A 20676-nucleotide genomic window follows, 5' to 3' on the forward strand; every position below is an offset into this window, starting at 1 on the left:
AAAAATAAAGGAACCCATGGCTGTGGTGAAAGCCATAAACCTTCGGATTCTGGATTAAGTCCCACTCGGTGGTATGCACTCGAGAGGTCGAGAACCGAGAAGAACACCGCATCACCCATGGTACTCAGCATTTCATGAATGGTGGAAGAGAATGCCTGTCAATCCAAATGCTCCTGGTGCTCGAAGGTCCACACACATCCTAATTTAGTTGCCATGGTTTTTCATGGCTATCACACTGGGTGCCAACCAATCGGAACCCTCGACAGGTTAAATGCTCCCATGTCTTTATAATCTGTTGAGTTCCTTCTCTAAAGGCTGTTTCATGAGATGGGGAATAGCTCTGGTCTTGTGAACAATGGGTTTGGAGTCAGATTTAAGTTTAATTTTCTGTTGAAAGTTTTTCAGCAAGCCCAATTTGTCATTGAAAATTTCAGGGAACTCCTCGCAGATTTGGTTCCCTGTAATAGACTGGCTAACTATCAGCTCTTGCTCTGGATTGTTGGGTTCTAATTTTATTCCCAACTTGTTCTGATGCTGCTAACCCAGTAAACTGGACCCCTCTTGAACAACATAGATCTTGCCCACTGTGGTACGATTCTTAAAGGTGATGAGAGACTTCAACATGCCTTTGAGGGGAATAGTATCTCGATTATATCCACTTTGAGCGATGTCCGGAACCTGTAGGTCTGCCTCCTTTACCATTTTCATTTTGTTAAATTCAGAAAAGTTCATGAAAGTGTAGGGAGAGCATGAATCCGCAAACTCTTTGACAGGGTTACCATCTAAGTTAATTTCACAAACTGGATAGTTGACTGAATGCACCATGCTAGGATCCTTTACTTGTAATATGATTTTCTTGGCAGATTGTGTGACCTCATCATGTTCTTTGTTGTCATGGTGCTAGCCTTTACTGGAAGAATCCCTACAGACTCTAGAAAAATGCCCCTTTCTGTTGCTTTTTCTGCAAGTAGCAGACCTGGCTTGACAAAATGGAATGTTGGCTAGATGGTCATTACTCCCACAGCAAAAACATTTAAGCCTAATTTTCTAGCCATCAAACTTAGATTTAGATACACTTGTACTCCATATTTTAAATACATGTTAAGCAGTTTTCCCCTCTCATATTACTGAAACTGGATCTATAGAGGAAGTAGCTCTGATTTCTTTTAGGCATTCCGCAGTGTGTTCTATGGACTTAACAATTTCCACTGCTTCATGCAAATCAGGTTGTTTCTCTTGAATGCTGATGTTGTTCGTACAGCGTACAATCTGATCTCTAATGAGAGAATCGTTCAATTCCCCAAAGTCACATAAACTGCTCAACCCTCTGAGTGCAGCAACGTAGTTCAACACACTTCCCTGCTTACCCTGCATACAACAGAAAAACTTATGACGTTCCAACACTATGTTAATTTTGTGTCCAAACTGTTTCTCCAATTTGAGAAAAGTAGATCTGTACACATCCAGCTCATCATCCACATCATCTTCTGCAATTACTGGGTCAGGAAGCGAATCATAAACTTTCCTCCGATGAGCACCTAAATTATGGATGAGAATATGCTGCTTTCTGACTGGACTAAACTTTTCACCCGCAATGGTTATGAAGTAGGATTTGAAAATGTTTGCCCACTCCTTCCATGGAATACTTGGTTCCTAACCTCATTTAAAAATGGGACCGGTTGAGACATTCCAGCTGCCGCCATTAGGGCACAACAGATGATACAGGACCCCCCAAAAATGGAAGAATGAATGTAAAAAAAATACAGATGGGGCCGACAGCTGATACTGCACAAAAGGGCTGTGATGGGGAACAAGAGCACAAAAATAAGCAGGCCAGGAATTTGGAGCACAGACAAGAAAGGAAGATGCAAGGATAAACACCTGTAGTGTCACCATGCAATGGGCTAATAACCAAACTTAGGAGCCACCAAAAGGTAGAAAACACCCTGCAAAAATGAAATCAGAGCGGCAGAATACAGGATTCCATAGAAGTGCTAGTCACCCTGACAAGGAAAAGACTAAAACCACCTGAATCCTGACGAGAGAGGTTTAGAAGGGAGAGCCTCAAGAAAAGGGAAAAGGCATGCAAATAAATAGAAATAATCTCAACACAGATTTATAGTCAATGCCCTAGTGAGTGCTTATAATGCATAAGCGGTCACATAAAACCTGTGAATGTCAACATGGGGAACACAATTTGTAGATTATAGAAGAATGCAGAGGGGAACAAGAGCACAAAAATAAGCAGGCCAGGAGTTTGGAGCACAGAAAAGAATGGAAGATGCAACGATAGACACCTGTAGTGCCACCATACAATGTGCTAATAACCAAACTTAGGAGAGCCCCAAAAAGGTAGAAAACACCCTGCAAAAATTAAATCAGAAAGGCAGAATACAGGATTCCATAGAAGTGCTAGTCACCCTGACTAGGAAAAGATTAAAACCACCTGAGTCCTGACAAGAGAGGTTTAGAGGGGAGAGCCTCAAGAAAAGGGAAAAGGCATGCAAATAAATAGAAACAATCTCAACACAGATTTATAGTCAATGCCCTAGTGAGTGCTTATAATGCATAAGCGGTCACATAAAACCTGTGAATGTCAACATGGGGAACACAATTTGTAGATTATAGAAGAATGCGAAAGTTTCGAATTACAGATCAGCATAACAGGCAAAATGGTACAGCTGTGCCTATCACTATGAAGGAAACCACAAACTGCAGGAGTCACTGGAATCAAAAGGTGGACACCGCAGAATACCAGACAATCACAAGCTGTGCCTGTCAGTGTGCATTGACTGCTGCGTGTGAGGAAGACATGCAGTGGATTGGGAATCCAATTCGACCGATGCTGGAATGTGATGATACGCTGAACAAGCACAAACGGTGCCTGTCAGTGCAACCTTCACACTGTGGACCACCCTGATTAGGGTGAGGAGGAGAGACGTGGTGGCACCAAGTCAGATGTCTGCCATGAGGAAACCTGAAAGAACAGGGCGGCACCTCCGATCAGCTGACACCAAAGAAGCAGCATCCGTCGATCGGTATAACAGGCAACAGAGGATACAAGAAGCCCCCCTCCCAGCTAACTTCTGTCTCGCTGGGCAGAGTTAAAAGGTGAAGAGATGCGTAGGTGCCTAATCCACTGTGTGCCTTTGAGGGAAACCGAAGGAAGAAGGCGGCACCACCGATCAGCTGACTCCCAGGAAGCTGTGTTCGTCAACCGGCGAAGCAGGCAACAGAGCTGACAAGTAACTCTCCTCCCAGCTCGTGTAAGGAGTAGGAAACGAGGAGGGACTGGGGCACCTTCTGGAAAAGTTGCCGCCGGTAAGGATTGACAACGAAGTGAGGAGACCATCGAACAGTAGAAAATGAACCGGACTCTCCAGCAGCAGAGTGAAAAACGAAGTGAAGAGGAAATCCAGACAGACTAGAGAGCTCCAGGCAGGAAGTTTCAGGTAAAGAGAGTCACGATATCAATATGTAGCGATATATAGTAAAACAGTACCTTAGTAGCTTAGTCCTTTCCAGCAGGTGACAAGTGGAGAACAGAAAAGAGAAGGAGACGGCAAATGCCCCCTTTCACAAGCCAAATCGTCGGCAGTGTTGTAAGTTCAGTTCCGTAGGAGGGTACAAAGAAAGAAACTCCAAACAGGATAACAGAGTTAGGCTTTATTGGTCATCTCCAATGCCACACAGCCATCACAGCCTGCTTGCCTCACAAGATTCCTCTCAACATTCTAAGGCAAGCTCTAGACCCAACTGTAAGGACATTCTAAAGTACAAAAGGGAGAAGAGGTGGGGGAAGGTACCAAGTGGAAAGGATCTAAATTACAACAATAATGTCTAGCCATAGGTGGTAGTAAACTATAAGGTAACACAGGTCTTCCCTTAGTTGAAATCCAAACATCATCCTCATCTCTTTTGGTACAACCAGCTCTAATCCAACCTTGTTGTTCTGCTTCTGACACTTCTTCCTGTAACCCTTTGACTTCCTCCCAGGTATTAACAGCTGTTAACAGTAAGTTACAATTTGTGACATCTGAAGTTTCATTAATAATACCACCATTAAAGGTATGTGTGTTTAAGGCACAATATTTGGCTAGTTCTTCAGCATAGCGATTACCAAAGGTCACGTTAGTCAGCGCCTTGCCTATGATCTACGCACTTCTCCACAGCAATTTGGGTAGGCAATTGTAGGGACTGCAAAAGGTTCCTCACGCTTTCTCCATTTCATATTGGCGAACCTGAGGAAATCAGAACACCCGCTGTGACCACAATTGCTAATACCAAGTACAACGTCAAATCCGTACTGACTGTCTGTGAAAATTGTCACTCTCAATTGGCCTGAGACGCTACAAGCCCTTGTCAAAGCAACCAACTCTGTACTGTGTGTGGAAAGGCCGCCTTGCAACCATGATGCTTCCACTACTCCAGCAACCATACGAAGAGCACATGCAGCCCTCACATTTCCTTCATGATCTCTCAAATAGGAGCCATCTACAAACAACTCATGATCTGACTCAGGCAATGACACATCTTGTATGTCAGGTCCGCGTTTGGTGCATAATTCAGTCACATCCAAGCAATAATGTTCAACTTTATCAGTGGCTACTTTATTTCCAGGCAGTGGCAACAGAGTGGCATGATTGAGTATAGTACATCTTTTAAGGGTAACATTCTCTGCACCCAAAAGTATCTGCTCATATTTGGTCATACGGATATTGGTGAGGTGCTGAATCCGAGGATGTGTAAGAAACACCTCAACTAATGGGGCGCAAACACAATCAATGGGTGTCCCATGACAATACTCTCATACTGTTCAAGACTCAAACAAGTGGAAACAACTGCATTCAGTCATCCAGGCAATGCAGCGGCAACAGGGTCAAGTGTGGTGGAGAAATAAGCCACCGGTCTGCGGGTACTGCCATACATTTGAGAAAATACAGACCGTCTGCAGCCTTCTCTTTCACTGCTAAACAATACAGTACATTTGTTGTGATAAGGCATTCCCAGAGCACGGCAGAGGCTTTCTCTCAGGGCTGTGAAGGTGCTCATACAACTGTCATTCCATGGCACCAGTTCAGACACGTCTTTATGTGTCAACCTCTGAAGAGGTTTTGCTGTAAAAACAAGTTAGGAATCCATTGTCGACAATAGTCCACCATGTCTAAGACCTTGCAGACTTTGATAAGATAAGAAAATACTTTATTTCTGCAGTAAAACACCACCATAAAAGCACATTTCATTCAATGACACAGTGATAAAATAGGAGCAACAAAAGCCTCATAAGCCCATCTCAATAAAATAGCTAAAACCACTATTATACATTACGTTAAAATACAAGCATCAATTTTCCCCAATGTGCAGAATGCAAATAACCCTGCCAAACAGCTCAGGGCCCTTCAGCCATCAACAGGAGACTGATTAAACATATTCGATAAAGAGTTTGAATTATTTATTTTCTTTTTGCCAAAGCACACTTTGAAAAGGAACAAATACTGATACAGAGGGTAGTTGAATGTAAACCTTGTAAGTATGAAATGGCCTCAGCTCATTTTCTAATGCCACGAGCTCTAACTAATGGAATTAAAAACCTCTTAGAAAACATCAGGTAAAATGTAAGAAAAAAGTAAAATGAAGCAAACTCTGTGGGGGACGTTCATCACACGGGCAAATTAATAAAGTGCTGGGATCAAATTGGCCTAGACGGAAGCTCAGATGACACCTTACAAAGCCTAGTCTAAATCTAGTCAGGAGGACTCTATCCCAGGTAGAGTCCACCCACGACAAGTACGGCTCCATAGCCATAGAGGTCTGCAAGGCACTATATTCTCTGATGGACCCTTTGGTCGATTCAGCATCCTCTCTTAACTGTAATGTTGTGCTATAGAATGCCTTTTTAACCTAAGTTATATCAGCCTTGATAATGGTAGAGGGAGAAGAAAAGAGGCACGGTCTTACCCAGGGCAAATAGTTCCTGTTTAACATATTGTACCCAGGTAATGGCAAAGGCTCTATCACACGCTAAACAATCTACAATCACCTTCATGATGAAGGCAGCGTTAGTGCTTGCCCAGACAGCACACCATAGCACCAGGGGAGTCAGCTTGATATATTCTTCCACATAGCATGCCCCCAGGTCCTGGTGAGCAACATAAGTGGTGCAGGCAGGGGGTACACCTATAAGCTGTCTCAAGACCCTGATTTCTTCAATCTGGAGCATAGAGGCAATTGAGTATCCCCAGGTGCCCACTCCATATGTGAATATGGGGAGGCATTTCCTCCTATAGACCTCCATCAGCCACTCCATTGGTTCTTGCCAATGCATAAGGCCAAACCATTGATGTGGCCCACAGAATTCACAAACCTCTGTATGGTCTTATATCTACGGGGGCCCAAATTACCTTTCAAATCAAGCACGATGACCAAATATGAGAAGTCCAGGTGCAACTGGATGGGCCTGTGCCCTTGTGCCACCGGTGCATCGCTTTTTGTGATGCAGCAGTGGTGCAGTGTGGTGCTCCATATTTACAAGGACACGTAAAGCCACCATGTGTATCTTTTCGTGTCCATGTAAATACGCCGCTTTTCACGCAGCACTTTGCGTGAAAGGGGTATTCCATGGGTGTTGGTCTAGGTGCTCCCACACAACAACCATGGATTCTGCCGCATTCCCAGATTTACTATGTTTTGTAAACCTGGAAATGTGTCAGAATCTTTACGCCTCCCAGGGAAGGTTTAAGGATGTGCAATGAGGAGAAATACTTTTAGTTCTCCTCATTATTTCCTCCTTCTATGCAACAAAAACAATCATTCCTGGTGCAAGGGCGCCTGCATTGGCGCATGGCATCCAATTGTGCGCCAGCGCAGGGGAGAGCTCAGGGATACATCATATTGTTGTAAATATGACGCATCCCTTTGCTTCTGAAGTAACACAGCGTGGAGCAGCCAAATGGCTAGCGGCACCACGCTGCCTTACTTCCTTGTAAATTTGGCCCTTAGTTATACAAGATTTTGGGCCACACAGCATAATAAAGATGTTGGTATGATTCGTTGATAACCCCAGGGACTCCATAAAATTGACAAATGCCTGAAAAAGAATATTAAGGCTCCCCATCAGAACCGCATTGACGGCATAAAGTAATGCTGCGCTTTGTTTCCCAGCTACAATGGGTACATCTGCAACACCATCAGCATGCCAAGACACGACTGCCGAAATGGAAAACAAATTGAAATTGACTATTGTCATGCAATAGTATTGAAAAGAAGGCTTGGCACAAGTCAGTGACAGAGAACAACTTGGCCTCACATGGAATCTAAAATAAAATCACATCTGGATTAGGTACCACAGGACAACACGGGGCAACAATGCTAATGATCTTTCTAAGGTCCTGTACTGTCCTATATGTGCCATTGGGTTTCTGGAAACCAATGATGGGTGTGTTACATGGACTTCCGATTATTTATTTTAGTATACCTTGCTCAATCATTGAGTCAGTCACAGGAGTAGTCTCAACAACAGTATCAGCTGTTAAATTATATTGAGGTGTTGAAAATTGAAATAGCGGTATGAGTAAGCATTCACTAAAGACATGAATTCTCCTCCCAGAGCAAGTTTCTTCCTTTATGTTGACTAAAGCTAGGACTCCATTTTGTATTGTCATGCCTCCACGTGCGTAGCACGAGAAGAGTCCTACCTTTGTGTTAGTTGCTCTTGTAATCTGCCTAGTAACAGTCTATAAATAGCTCCTTTGTCCGTCTGACGCATGCCCAGACTTGACCACATCTGTTATCAGTTAGTCCTTACTTGACCATGTTTTCGCGGGCTCAAGGAGTGTGTCAACTCCGCCCACATATTGATTCTGTATTGAAAATGTCCATAAAAGGCAATATTCCTTGCTTCATGTTGTATCCACCCACTTATGAGCCCCTCTGTTGTGTATAAAAGGGGACCGTGTACGCAAGTTCTTTGTGCTACTCTATGCAATACTGAAGGGTGTTGTATGGATTGTAGGACCACCCTTAAGGGTTAATAAACTTTGTCTTTGTACTTTGCAGTTTCCGTGCCAACGTCCTATAGATTCCATTTGCAGGAGAGCGAACCCTTGTGTCCTGCTGGCCTAGCTGGGGCCTGTATTCATCAATTGGCGCCCGTCACGTGGGGCTCATCGACGACTCGGATGCTCGAAGGACTGGTCGTGACGAAGGTGAGGAATTTGGCCGGGGATGTGATCACTGCCAGAGGCACTTTAGTCCTGGCATCCCGAGGTTTTCTTCCTTCCCTTCCGAGCTGACCATCTGGGTGGCGCCGGTCCTCGACTGAGACCTCTTCTGTCGGTCCTGCCGTGACAGCCGTTTGGGCGAATTTTGGAGCTTGGCAGTTGGAATCTGGACACTCTTGATTGGTAAGAACCGCTATACGGTACTTGCTCCGAGTTTTTGAAGCCTGGTTTGGCTATTTGAGTTTGATTTGTGATGACCGGTCATATCTTGTATTGGTTATTGTGAGAATATATGCGTTGCAACACATATAGGCAGGTAATGTGGAGATATTTCTCCGGAGCTGTGTAACTTTGAACGGCACAACGTTTAAGTGCCATTTTTGATAATACTGCATATTTTGCATTATTTTTGAGCATGCCTGCTTTTAGCGCACTCCGTAAGTGGTGCTGCTGCTTTGGAAACCGGTTAAACCTCGAGGAATCTGCTCCAGCTCCCCCAGAGGGGACTCCTAATAGGGATATGTATGTGAAGCATGGTCTTTCTTCCATAATGTACAGCACAGTATGGAGGAAATACACCAGAAAGGATCCTGAGTTACGATGGCCTTTGTATGGGTCGTTTGATATGCGTAAGATTGAGTATGTGGAACAGTGTATGTGTAAACGGCGTGCTCGTCAAGATATGTTTGAGTGTGTCCGGTTATGGGTGAAGGAAGTGCGTGAGCGAGAGAAACGTGAGAAAGCGCTGTTTGATAAAGAGCAACGGAAGAATGATCATGTGCGAGCACAGGAAGCGAAGCGTCGGGAGGAAAGAGAACAGACGGAGAGGCAAGAGAAAGAGCGCAGGTTGCAAGTCTCGGGTCAATATGCTGTTCGTCAACCACTTTATCCTGTCCCTAATAATCCTGACGATGATTTTTATTTATTAGATCGCTCTCCGCCCCCTTATGTTGGCGCGTCTGCCCCGAGGTCACAGGATTCTGGATCGGCTTCGGATAAGGTAGACACGCGGTCCATGTTATCGGTTGACCGAATGGGTGAGCTTCGGCAAGTTTCTTTTCGTGCACTCAAGGGAAAGTTATCCCTTGCTGAGTTGTTGAATTCTTGGGAGAAGTGGCAGGATAGAGAGAAGTTGTATTTTTTGGGCCACTTTTCTGATGAAGTGATTACTGTCTTCCGGAAATATTCCAACGTTTTTGAGCCTGATGATGTGGTATTAGATGCTAAAGCATTGCGTAATGGTGTTTTTTCTCCCTCTAAGGCGCCTGATGCGGTTCGACGGCTGTTTGCATTACGGGACGCGGCGAGTGACCTTAAAGAGAGGGCGCGCCAAAAAGCAGAGGAGGAAAAGCAGTCGGATTCGCGTACCGGTGATGGCCACTCACCCACCTCCCACTCAGATAAGAGCGAACTAGTGCATGCTAAACCAATGCGAGAGGCGGCACCCTTGTACGTTCCTCCTAAGGGAGCGGGAACTAGTGCGGACATTACCTCCGCTGATGCTAAGGGATATTTTGTGTACAATTGGGTATATACTCCTTGGCATAGGGCTGATGTTATGGCATTAAAAAATGCATTGCCTGATCCCCGCAAGAATCCAGCGGCTTTTTACGAAGAAGTCGAGGGGGCCTTGAATTCTTGCACTATGACCTTAGCAGATATAGATCTGTTCTTTGGGCTTATTTTACCACCGGATATGTGGCGATCCGTGCGGAAGGTGGATGATGTTGCCGCTTTTAAGGCTCGGTGGTCTGAGCTTGAGGATGAGGATAGGGAGAGGAAGCCCGCGCAGAAACCACCTCAGATTATCTTAGATCTCCCTGCTGCTATTCTGACTAAGTTGAAAACAATCATCCCCCCCAAAAAGATTGACTGGAACATGTTAGCTTCGTGTAAACAGAAAGTTGATGAATCAGTTGCAGATTTCTTTACGCGCTTTGAGGAGACGTTTCATGATTTTAGTGGTCAGTCGCTTACGGATGATACGGGTCGACACCTCTTTGCTGATAAATATGTGGCGAATTTATTACCGGCAATAGCAGCCTGCCTAAAAGCGAGTGAAAGTTCTTGGTCCACCGCGTCCCCGACAGCCCTCCTGACTATAGCTCAGTATTATGAGCGTCAGGAGCAAGAAGCGAAGGGGCAGGAGGAGAAGAAATCGAAAGATTTAAAAACGAAGGTGATGTTAGCGCAAGTGTATGGAGGAAGGGGAGGATTTTATGGTCCTCCCTCGGGCCGATCTGATTTGAATAGGAATCAATGTGCGTATTGTAAACAATCGGGACACTGGGCCAGAGATTGCCCGGCGTTGTATGCTTCGCGTCAGGGACATAATCAGGGTGGCCCGAGAGGTAGAGGGGGTTCGTCGAATTTTAGAGGGAATTTTAACGATTACGCTCGTTTTGACCCTGCCGGGCAGCAACGAGATAGACCTAATGTCTTTGATCGACAAAACCAGTATCAAGTGTCAGGGACTGACCGTTCTGGGTACCATGATTCACAGCATGCATAGGAATGCGTTGGATGGGGGTTAGAATCAGTTGAGGTGCCGGTTGATCAGAAGGGTCCTTATGTATCAGCGGAGGTTTTGGGTTCTACTGATCAGTTCCTAGTAGATACAGGAGCGACTCGTAGTGCGCTGTCTAAACAATTGGTTCCGAGGGCTCCCCCATCTGGCTTAATGGTTACATCGGTAGGGTTTGACGGTACACTCTCCCGAAGCCCTCTTTCTCGACCCCTCACATTTCAGGTTGATTCTTTTTCTGCACCCTGTCCGTTTTTGCTTGCCCCGAACACGCTGGACAACATTATGGGTCTTGATATGCTAAAGCATTTCAGAGCTACGATCCGCTGCTCCCCTGCTGGAGTGCGGGTGATATTAAATGATAATTACCCTCGGTCTGAACGGATGTGTGTGGTTGCAGAGGATGCTGTGTTAGCGACCCTCCCTCGTACTTTGTTGGCCACTTCGGATACCGATGTGGGACGGATGGTGATTCCGCCTGTTCACATTAGTGTCCAGGAGGGGGCGGTGTTACCACGCCTTCCGCAGTATCGTATTTCCCAGGAGGGGGAGGAGGCTCTTATACAGATTGTGCAGGATTTGATTAAGGTGGGAGTAGTGGAGGAAGTTCCCTACAACGTCTGTAATAGTCCGATTCTACCCATTTTGAAAAAGGATACGGATGCCAAAGTTTATCGGTTTATAATTGATTTGAGAGAAGTAAACAAGATCGTGATACCTCAGTATCCAGTGGTTTCTGATATCACGACGTTGCTTACTTTGGTCCCGCCTACGGCGACCACGTTTTCAGTCATTGATTTGAAAAATGCTTTCTTTTCGATTCCTATTCATCCCGATAGCCGATACCTTTTTGGTTTCACTCTGAATAATAGGTCTTATCGATTTTGTAGAGTTCCTCAGGGCTACACAGAAAGCCCTAGCATTTACAGTCAAGCTTTGAAAAGACAATTGGACTCCTTTGTTCTGCCCGAGGGTGTCGCCCTCATTCAATATGTCGATGACATCTTGTTGGCGGCTGACACTCCGGAGTTGTGTGAGAAGAGTACGTTATCCTTGCTTTCCTTTTTGGCATCCCACAATCACAAAGTATCTCGGAAGAAATTGCAGTTCTGTAGACCAAAGGTGACTTATCTGGGTCACCTTTTGTCTAAGGAGGGGCGTGCACTCACACCAGATCGTATCCAAGTAATTTTGGACACGCCATCGCCTTCCACGCAGAAGGACGTGCGTGCATTTTTGGGTCTTGTTTCTTTTTGTAGGCAATGGATATTAGGGTTCTCACACATAGCCAAGCCATTATTAGCCCTTTTGACAAAAGACACACCTATTCCGCTTCCTTGGTCAAATGAGTGTGACGCTGCTTTCCAGCAATTACGACAGGCCCTTTGTTCAGCACCAGTGTTAGGGACCCCTGATTATACAAAACCTTTTTCGCTGTATGTGCATGAGAAAGATGGATGTGCATTATCAGTTTTAGTGCAGATGCACGGCGACAAGCAGCGCCCTTGTGCATATTTTTCGGCTGTACTTGATCCTGTTGCCCGAGCATTGCCTGGTTGTTTTCGCTCGGTTGCGGCGACAGCTGTGTCAATACGCCAAAGCGAGGGAATTGTGTTATCTCATAAGCTGTTGGTATTAGTCCCCCATGCTGTTGATGCCCTGCTTAATCAGACAAAGACGCAGCATTTGACCAGTGCCCGTTTAACGGGATATGAGCTGACGCTTTTGGCTCCTCATATTACGTTAAAGAGGTGTGTAACGTTAAATCCGGCCACATTGTTGCCGTTCCCCGAGACTCAGTCTGAAGCACGGAAAGCACATGATTGTATTCTTGTGACTGAGGAACAAACAAAGGGTCGTATTGATCTCCAGGATACGCCCTTTCCAGACGTAGATGGAGAACTGTGGGTGGACGGATCATGCCTGAAGCTACCAGATGGTACGACTTCAGCAGCATATGCAATTACCACATTGCAAACAATAGTGGAGACAGCACGCATACCACAGAAATCAGCTCAAGCAGCGGAACTGATAGCATTAACACGAGCGTGTGAGCTCAGTACAGGATTGTGTGTGAATGTTTATACAGATAGCCGTTATGCCTTCGGAGTAGCGCACGATTTCGGCCTGCTCTGGAAGGAGAGAGGGTTTCTAACATCGCATGGAGTACAAATAATGCATGGAGAGTTAGTTCACAACCTTTTAACTGCATTGACATATCCGAGGAAAATTGCTATCATTAAATGTAGTGCCCATAAGAAAGTAGTTGATAAAGTTGGAGAAGGGAATGCGTTAGCAGACCGGGTGGCACGGGAGACTGCGATGCAGCCCGGTGCTACTGCCATGTATGTAGTGAAGTCGCAGGTAGAAAGATGGCACGACGCGAAGGGAGAAGTGCGGGAAATACAGAGGACCGCTTCTGATAAAGAACGGGAGCAATGGTCCAGTGAGGGAGAATTGGATGATGAGGGTTGTTGGAGAAATAAGCAGATGGATAGATGGAAGTTACCCACAGCTTTTGTACAACCTATGGTTCAGATGGCACATGGGCTAGCACATGTTGGAGCTTCCGCAATTGTAAAATTGCTTACCCAAGTTTGGGAGCATCCAGAGATTGCTAGCACGGCAAAGAGGGTGGTGCAGACCTGTATGATTTGCCTGAGGTACAACCCAGGAAAGGGTACTCGAACTCCAGCAGGAGGATTTGCGACACCTACTGCACCCTTTGAGGTTTTGCAGATGGATTACATCCAGCTTGAGCGCTGTAACAATTTGAAGTATGTTCTAGTAGTGGTATGTGCCTTTAGTAAATGGGTTGAGGCATACCCTACGAAAGACAATACTGCAATGACTACCGCCAAGATGCTATTGAAGGAGTTCTTCCCTCGATATGGCGTTTGTAGACTGCTGTGGAGTGATAACGGACCCCACTTTATAGCGGATGTTATAAAGTATGTTCTGAAGGGTCTGGGCATCACCCAGAAGTTTCACGCAGTGTTTCACCCTCAGTCTGCAGGACTAGTCGAGAAGTATAATGGTACACTGAAGCTCAAGATCGCTAAAATCCAAGCTTCGACGTCTTTGACTTGGCCAGATGCTTTACCGCTGGCATTATTGTCAATTAGATCGATACCGCACTCTCGAACCGGTCTTACACCATACGAGATTGTTTTTGGACGCCCAATGAATATTTGGGGTCCGCCAAGACCTAAGGCTGTGTATGGTGTACCTTGTGTAATGATGAATGATTATCTGGCGCAGTTAACGGATAACTTGGTTTCTATTCATCAACAGGTCCGGGAGGCGCTCCCTGATCGGTCCACCGGCGAAGGTCACAGTCTCCGGCCTGGAGACTATGTTATGGTGAAGATTTTTGAAAGGACGAACAGCTTGGAGCCGAGATGGGTTGGTCCTGAGCAGGTCCTACTTGCAACAAGGATGGCTGTGCGGGTTTCCAACAGAAAGAATTGGATCCATTCCCTGCACTGTCGCAAAGTACCGCCCGGATTGGTGGAGCCTGCTGTATTGACCGACCATCGAGAAATTCTGGCTGCAGAGAAAGGCCGTGCTGGGGAACCGAACGATACTGAGGAGCTCTTTCCGGACCACGCGACTCCTGGAGGAAAGCGATATCATCTCAGGCCAAGGAAGTGAATTCTTCAGTATCAGGACACGTTGTCAGAACGGCCCTTGGGTTAGTGAAACGGAGAGCCAATGAGGCAAGGGGGGGGGGATCAGCCCTGCATTAGTGTAGCGACACCCGTCTTGGCCCGCTGGTGAAGAAATCGACCGCTGCCTAAGGGGAAGAGTTCTGACAACCTTTTAGTTTCAGGAAGATATTGATTTTTTTTTTATTCTGACATGGAGAAAAAGAAAATGCTTTGTGCATCAGGTTTTATGTTTACAGTAGCTATTGTTGGGATAACCACATGGTTTGTGGAGGATGTGACTCCTGCTCGAAAGTTACTTGTGTTGACTACTCCAGTGCCTGAGGAGCACTACTTTTATACACTACCGTATCAAGAGTTGAAGCATCGTCAGTCTTATTTGAATAACACTTTCATCCAGATGTTGCATCACACCCATGTTGCCACCAATGCTACGAACTGTTGGATATGTGGCATGATGCCAGCTCACCAGAAGAAAGGAGGAACTCCGTTCATACCCCTTCCTTTCTCTCATAATGGCTCCTGTAGAGCATGGTACACTTTGCTTTTTGCCACCCGGAAACCTACAGTGGGACGGCTACTCTTCAGACTTAATAGGGAATGTCATCAGGATAAAGATGGATATCCGCAAGCGAATGGGACAATTTGGGAATGGGAAGAGTATCGACCAGACAATGAATCAATTCCCTATATTTTCACGAACACCAGAGACACTGTGGGGAAAGGCCGATTTGTGATTCAAGTAGCACAAGCTCAAGCGGACCTGTGTGTCCAGAGTGTGGGTTATATTCCTGTTGGTGTTAGTGATTGCATCACTATTTTAAATATCGACGGGTTGAATAACAGTACCTTCTTAGCATCCCATAATACATACTTCGTATGTGGAAATAAAGGTTATTACCGTTTGCCAGCCGGTTAGTCTGGAGTATGTTATGTGGCATTTCTATTGCCTCCTGTATTCTTGGCACCTGCATCTTATCATAAGGATTTGAAGTTGTTAAATAATGTGACTGTAAATAGGTATAAACGTACTCTATCGATTGATGACGTGGATCAGACTGACACTAGTCTGCAGCAGTATATTGATTTTAATTTAGGATTGTTTTTCTTTGTTGGAGCTGCCCTAAATAGTAGGAAAGTTCGAAGGTTAACAAGAGTGGTAGAGGCTGTGACAAATCAAACCGCTGCTGCTCTTGGGAATCTTACGGAAGAATTACAGATTACTAGAATTGTTGCATTGCAGAATCGTATGGTGTTGGATGTTATGTTAGCTGACCGAGGTGGAGCTTGTAAAATTATCGGAAGTAGTTGTTGCGTGTTTATTCCTGACCACACACCATCAGTTTATAATGCCATTAATAAATTGCATAAAATTGCAGCTGAAATCCATACAGAGAATGGTACTTGGACCTTTTCTGGATGGTTTTGGGCGTTGATCACCACATGGGGGTGGAAGGTCCTAACTGGTCTCTGTATCATTGTAGCAATTCTGTTTTCCTGTTGCATTTGTATTCAATGTGGCCCCTTACTCTGTTCCCTATGTGTGTCACTCTGCATTCCTGATAAGAAAGCTATTGCCAATGTCACCCACCAGAAACATCTGACTAAAGAAATAGAAGAAATGATGAAAATTGATATATATGATGATTATTCTAACAAACCGGATGTCTTCAGTAAATGCTGAAAGGGTCGTCTGTTGAAAATTGAAATAGCGGTATGAGTAAGCATTCACTAAAGACATGAATTCTCCTCCCAGAGCAAGTTTCTTCCTTTATGTTGACTAAAGCTAGGACTCCATTTTGTATTGTCATGCCTCCACGTGCGTAGCACGAGAAGAGTCCTACCTTCGTGTTAGTTGCTCTTGTAATCTGCCTAGTAACAGTCTATAAATAGCTCCTTTGTCCGTCTGACGCATGCCCAGACTTGACCACATCTGTTATCAGTTAGTCCTTACTTGACCATGTTTTCGCGGGCTCAAGGAGTGTGTCAACTCCGCCCACATATTGATTCTGTATTGAAAATGTCCATAAAAGGCAATATTCCTTGCTTCATGTTGTATCCACCCACTTATGAGCCCCTCTGTTGTGTATAAAAGGGGACCGTGTACGCAAGTTCTTTGTGCTACTCTATGCAATACTGAAGGGTGTTGTATGGATTGTAGGACCACCCTTAAGGGTTAATAAACTTTGTCTTTGTACTTTGCAGTTTCCGTGCCAACTTCCTATAGATTCCATTTGCAGGAGAGCGAACCCTTGTGTCCTGCTGGCCTAGCTGGGGCCTGTATTCATCAGAGGATCTCTTGGAAACTCAGCATTTGGTGTCACTGTGATTTGCACTGGTTCCACATCTTTAATAAGCCCGATATATTTTCCTGTGAAGTCCCAAACCTTTGATAAAACAGTGTCTCATAATTCAATGGGCAAGTTATTCTTGGTCAGCAATAGGTACATTCCAATGTCTGATCTGTGCAGGGCAAGGTTGAAGACAACGTCTTCATCATGTGTGCGGAATTCTATTCCATCTGGTGTACAATAATTGGAATAATTTAGCTTACACAGCAAATCTCGCCCCAACAAATTTACTGTAGTTGAGTCCCACACCTCAAATCGGTGTCAATGCTCAAAGGACCCTATTTTAACTGGAACAGGGGTGGACAAATGCTTGTTTGTAACTCCTACAACTTGGTTTATTTCTACATAGAGAGGTAGGTTGGGAACCTCTGCTGTTCTTACAGTAGAGTTGGTTGCACCAATGTCAACAAGGAATGAGACCGGAGTCCCATTTCCCTCTCCGTCCACATATGGACCACTCTGGTCTACCTCTAAAGCTGCGCCAAGCACACACTCTTCCCTGCTAAGGCACAGTCATGCTGACTGGTCTCAGCTGAAGTCATCTGTCTGAGTCATTAAATACTATTGAACCATTCTTTAATTTCCAAAACAATTTGTATATAAATTACAAACTGTATTCATATTAAATCTCTGAACTGAAGCATTTCGATGTGGCTTCAGGGCTTGTGGAATATTAGGATTTAGATTTTTGAGTCTTTGTGTCTGTTGAGTACTTGAGCATACTGTGTTATCTCTTATCTAAGTTTCGCTACTTGGTTTTTCTCCCTGCTGCGAAACCTTTCAGATGTCCTTTCTCCACTAAAGCACCAAGATGCTCCTTGGAGTGAAAGTTGCGCTATACAAAAACCTGTCATTCATTCATTCATTCATTCATTGAGTCTGGACCAAGGTATTTCCCTGAGACTATACATGTCCTCCATTCTGAACCTGATTTCCATTACCCACGTAATTTGCAAGATTAAATTGACATTTGCGTTTCCAATGCCCAAACTTGCCACATGCATGACAAGGGTTCGTCTTTTTCAACATAGACATGTCAACACCTGTTCACGGATTAACTGGAATACCTTGACCTCTACCATGTGACAGGAAATTCTGCTGCTGAAATCCATTGACACCTTGCATCATTGGAGTTGAATTATATCCTCCCTGCGATGAAACCGTGTTACCCAAACCCATCTGATTTTGACCTTTGTGATCAGCCTTTATTCATACAAACATTAATTTCTCCTTCAATCGCCACAATAATTTGCGTATTGCAGATTTTCATCAAGTGGTCTGTTCTGCCAACAAAGTAAATGCTGTTAAATCCTCAAAGACACATTGAGTCTCAAACTATGCACAAACCGGTAAACAAATTGTGCCATATCTTTTTCTGCCACGTTTTCCATTCCACTGTACTGTCAGAAAACCTTGAGTTCGTTTGTTGTTCTGTCAATCTTTAGCCAATTTATTTCTTTAGGAGAAATCTTGGTTTTCAGGAAAATTAATCACTTAATTATATTTTCTCAGTACCACTGGAGATGGGGCACCTGTTTTCGAATCTCTAGATGTTTGTGTTTCAGGCCCATCTACAGATTCCTTACATTCAATCCATAGATCTCCAAGAACCACAATGTCAAACAAAGTGTTTAGTCTATCCATAAAACCTTTAAAATGTTCACAAACCATTGAATTTGCTTTTACCACTCTACTGGAAAATCTCTCAATTTCAGGAAATCATTTGTGAAAGACTAAACATCAGCTCTTGTCCAATGTTTGTATACATATCCTTCTCCAGGTACCACTAATGGGCAACGTTCACACTTCCTCTTCTCCTCCATCCATCACAATTAAAGGTTACTGCACTCGGACCATCTTCACTTCCTTTTTCTTAGATCATCCACCTTCCCATTTGTCAAATTCACCCCACATTCTAAGTAATGCCATTAGTTCTTTGATGTGTAATTTCATTTCAGACGGTCTCATATTTGCCAAATCCTTGTCACTGAAATCAATCCTGATGGATTTCTGCAATGCTTTCTATTTCTGTACATCGATATCAAATTTCTGAGCTAATTCAGTCTGGTTTTTGTGAGTCTGTTTTGCACGTCTACCGATTTCTTTGCTGAGGAAAAATAATTCCTCATCCTGATATGCATTTAATCATGATGGTCTAAGTGTTTCCTGTATAATTTCTTCTAATTCTACTTTTAATTTAACTTCATCAAAAGTTTTTTGTTTGCCGGTGCTGTGGCAGTTATAGAACCCTTGCCAGTAATGGGTGTAATTAATAGTTTAAGCCAATCAGCTATTCCTTAAGTAGTAAGTCCTAATCATTCTATTGGACCCTTTGAAAATGACTCTTCCTTATTCGAATTCTTTCTCACCTCAGGTGATGTTGTAGTAAGGACATATAAGAATCTGGTGAACCCCCAGTTTTGTCTTTTCTGTAGCAGTGAAATATATCAATGGAGGTTCACATGTTTAGGACACAAAAAATGGTGATGATCTCTGAATCGTTCTGTTTGTGGTGTCAGACATGGTCTGATTTAATACAGAATTTGCACCAGTCGATTGTGTGACAACCCTGAGGGTTAGGTCCGTAGGAGTCTGGACTACTGATCTCGCTGTCATGTCCATAAGATTAGCTTAAGTTGACCAAAGTGATGCAGTACTCAAAGTAGTTCTGTCACAGACACCTTGTAGGTGTATTCATGAAGCCCTCACCCACCAACCTAGTTGGTGGCATGCTTCATCATCGGGCCCACCCAGTGACACCTAGTATGTCCCGGGTGTGCTACGACGCCTGATTACAGCGGAGCTGGTATATTGCTGAGAGTGCAGTGAGGTTGGGTGAATTGTGATTTAAAACGGCTTGGTGGTGGTCCCAGTACCCAAGGGTAAATTAAATTTTAATAACTGGGCTGACACCAGCGGTTAAAAGTAAGGTTACAGGACGTGTAAGGGTGGAGAGTTACTGCCCCCTGCGTCCTTCAGATGGTCGACATGTTTCAGCCAGTGCCTTAGAGTATTCTGGCTTTCCTCAGGACCGTTTTTAAAAGGGTGTGGTGAAAATAAAACAGACTTAGTGTTGTGGTACAGACTATGTGATACACTCACTAAGGCGTTTTTCTATGTGTGAGAGGGGGATTCCCTTCTCATGCATACCTGTACAAACAAACATTAAAAACAAGGACAAAACATTTGTAGAGAGAGTCAGTAGTCAATTTAGACATCCGGTCAACAATGCTTAGGTGGCCGGCACTATAGTGCATGGTGAGAGGACTATAGTCGGCTAGGTGTGATGGTCCTGGTGGTGCCATCAGAGTGAAAGTACGCAACTAATTAAGAGCGTGGTGTGGCTAAAACACGGAAATCACACTGAAGGCAGGTGACTTAGTGTAGCAGGGCGCAAGGAAAATGTTCTTACGCTTTGGGTTATTAGCCAAGGCTTCCTGGAGGGAAGCGGTAAGGGGATGACCCTATGAGAGAAAAAGAGATAGGCTGTGGGAGTTAGGGACCTGTGAGGGAAAAAGCGCGTACCCAGTTTGTTGTTTGGAGGCTTGTCAGGATTGTCATACTCACAGTCTTTCTGGTCAGTTCCTGCCTTGTACCTGTTGTCCCGCCATCGTCCTCCGGTAGAAAGAGCCTCTCGGCGTGTGGGCTTTTTATACTGAGGTTAACGAGGTAGCACCGCCCCTAGATGTAGTTGCTGCTCATGCTCGTAGTTTGCACACTAGTCTCTCGTGCATGCTCAGTGTATCAGCGGGTTATTGCTCATGCTCATGAATTGCACACTAGTTCCTCGCACATGCTCAGTGTGAGTGCTTGATTTACAATGTAGGAGATTTGCACACTAGTCTCTCATGCATGCTCAGTGTATCAGCGGGTTGTTGCTCATGCTCATGAATTGCACACTAGTTTCTCGCACA

Source organism: Triturus cristatus, chromosome 6 (genome assembly GCF_964204655.1).
Source record: "Triturus cristatus chromosome 6, aTriCri1.1, whole genome shotgun sequence".
NCBI classification, from domain to species: domain Eukaryota; kingdom Metazoa; phylum Chordata; class Amphibia; order Caudata; family Salamandridae; genus Triturus; species Triturus cristatus.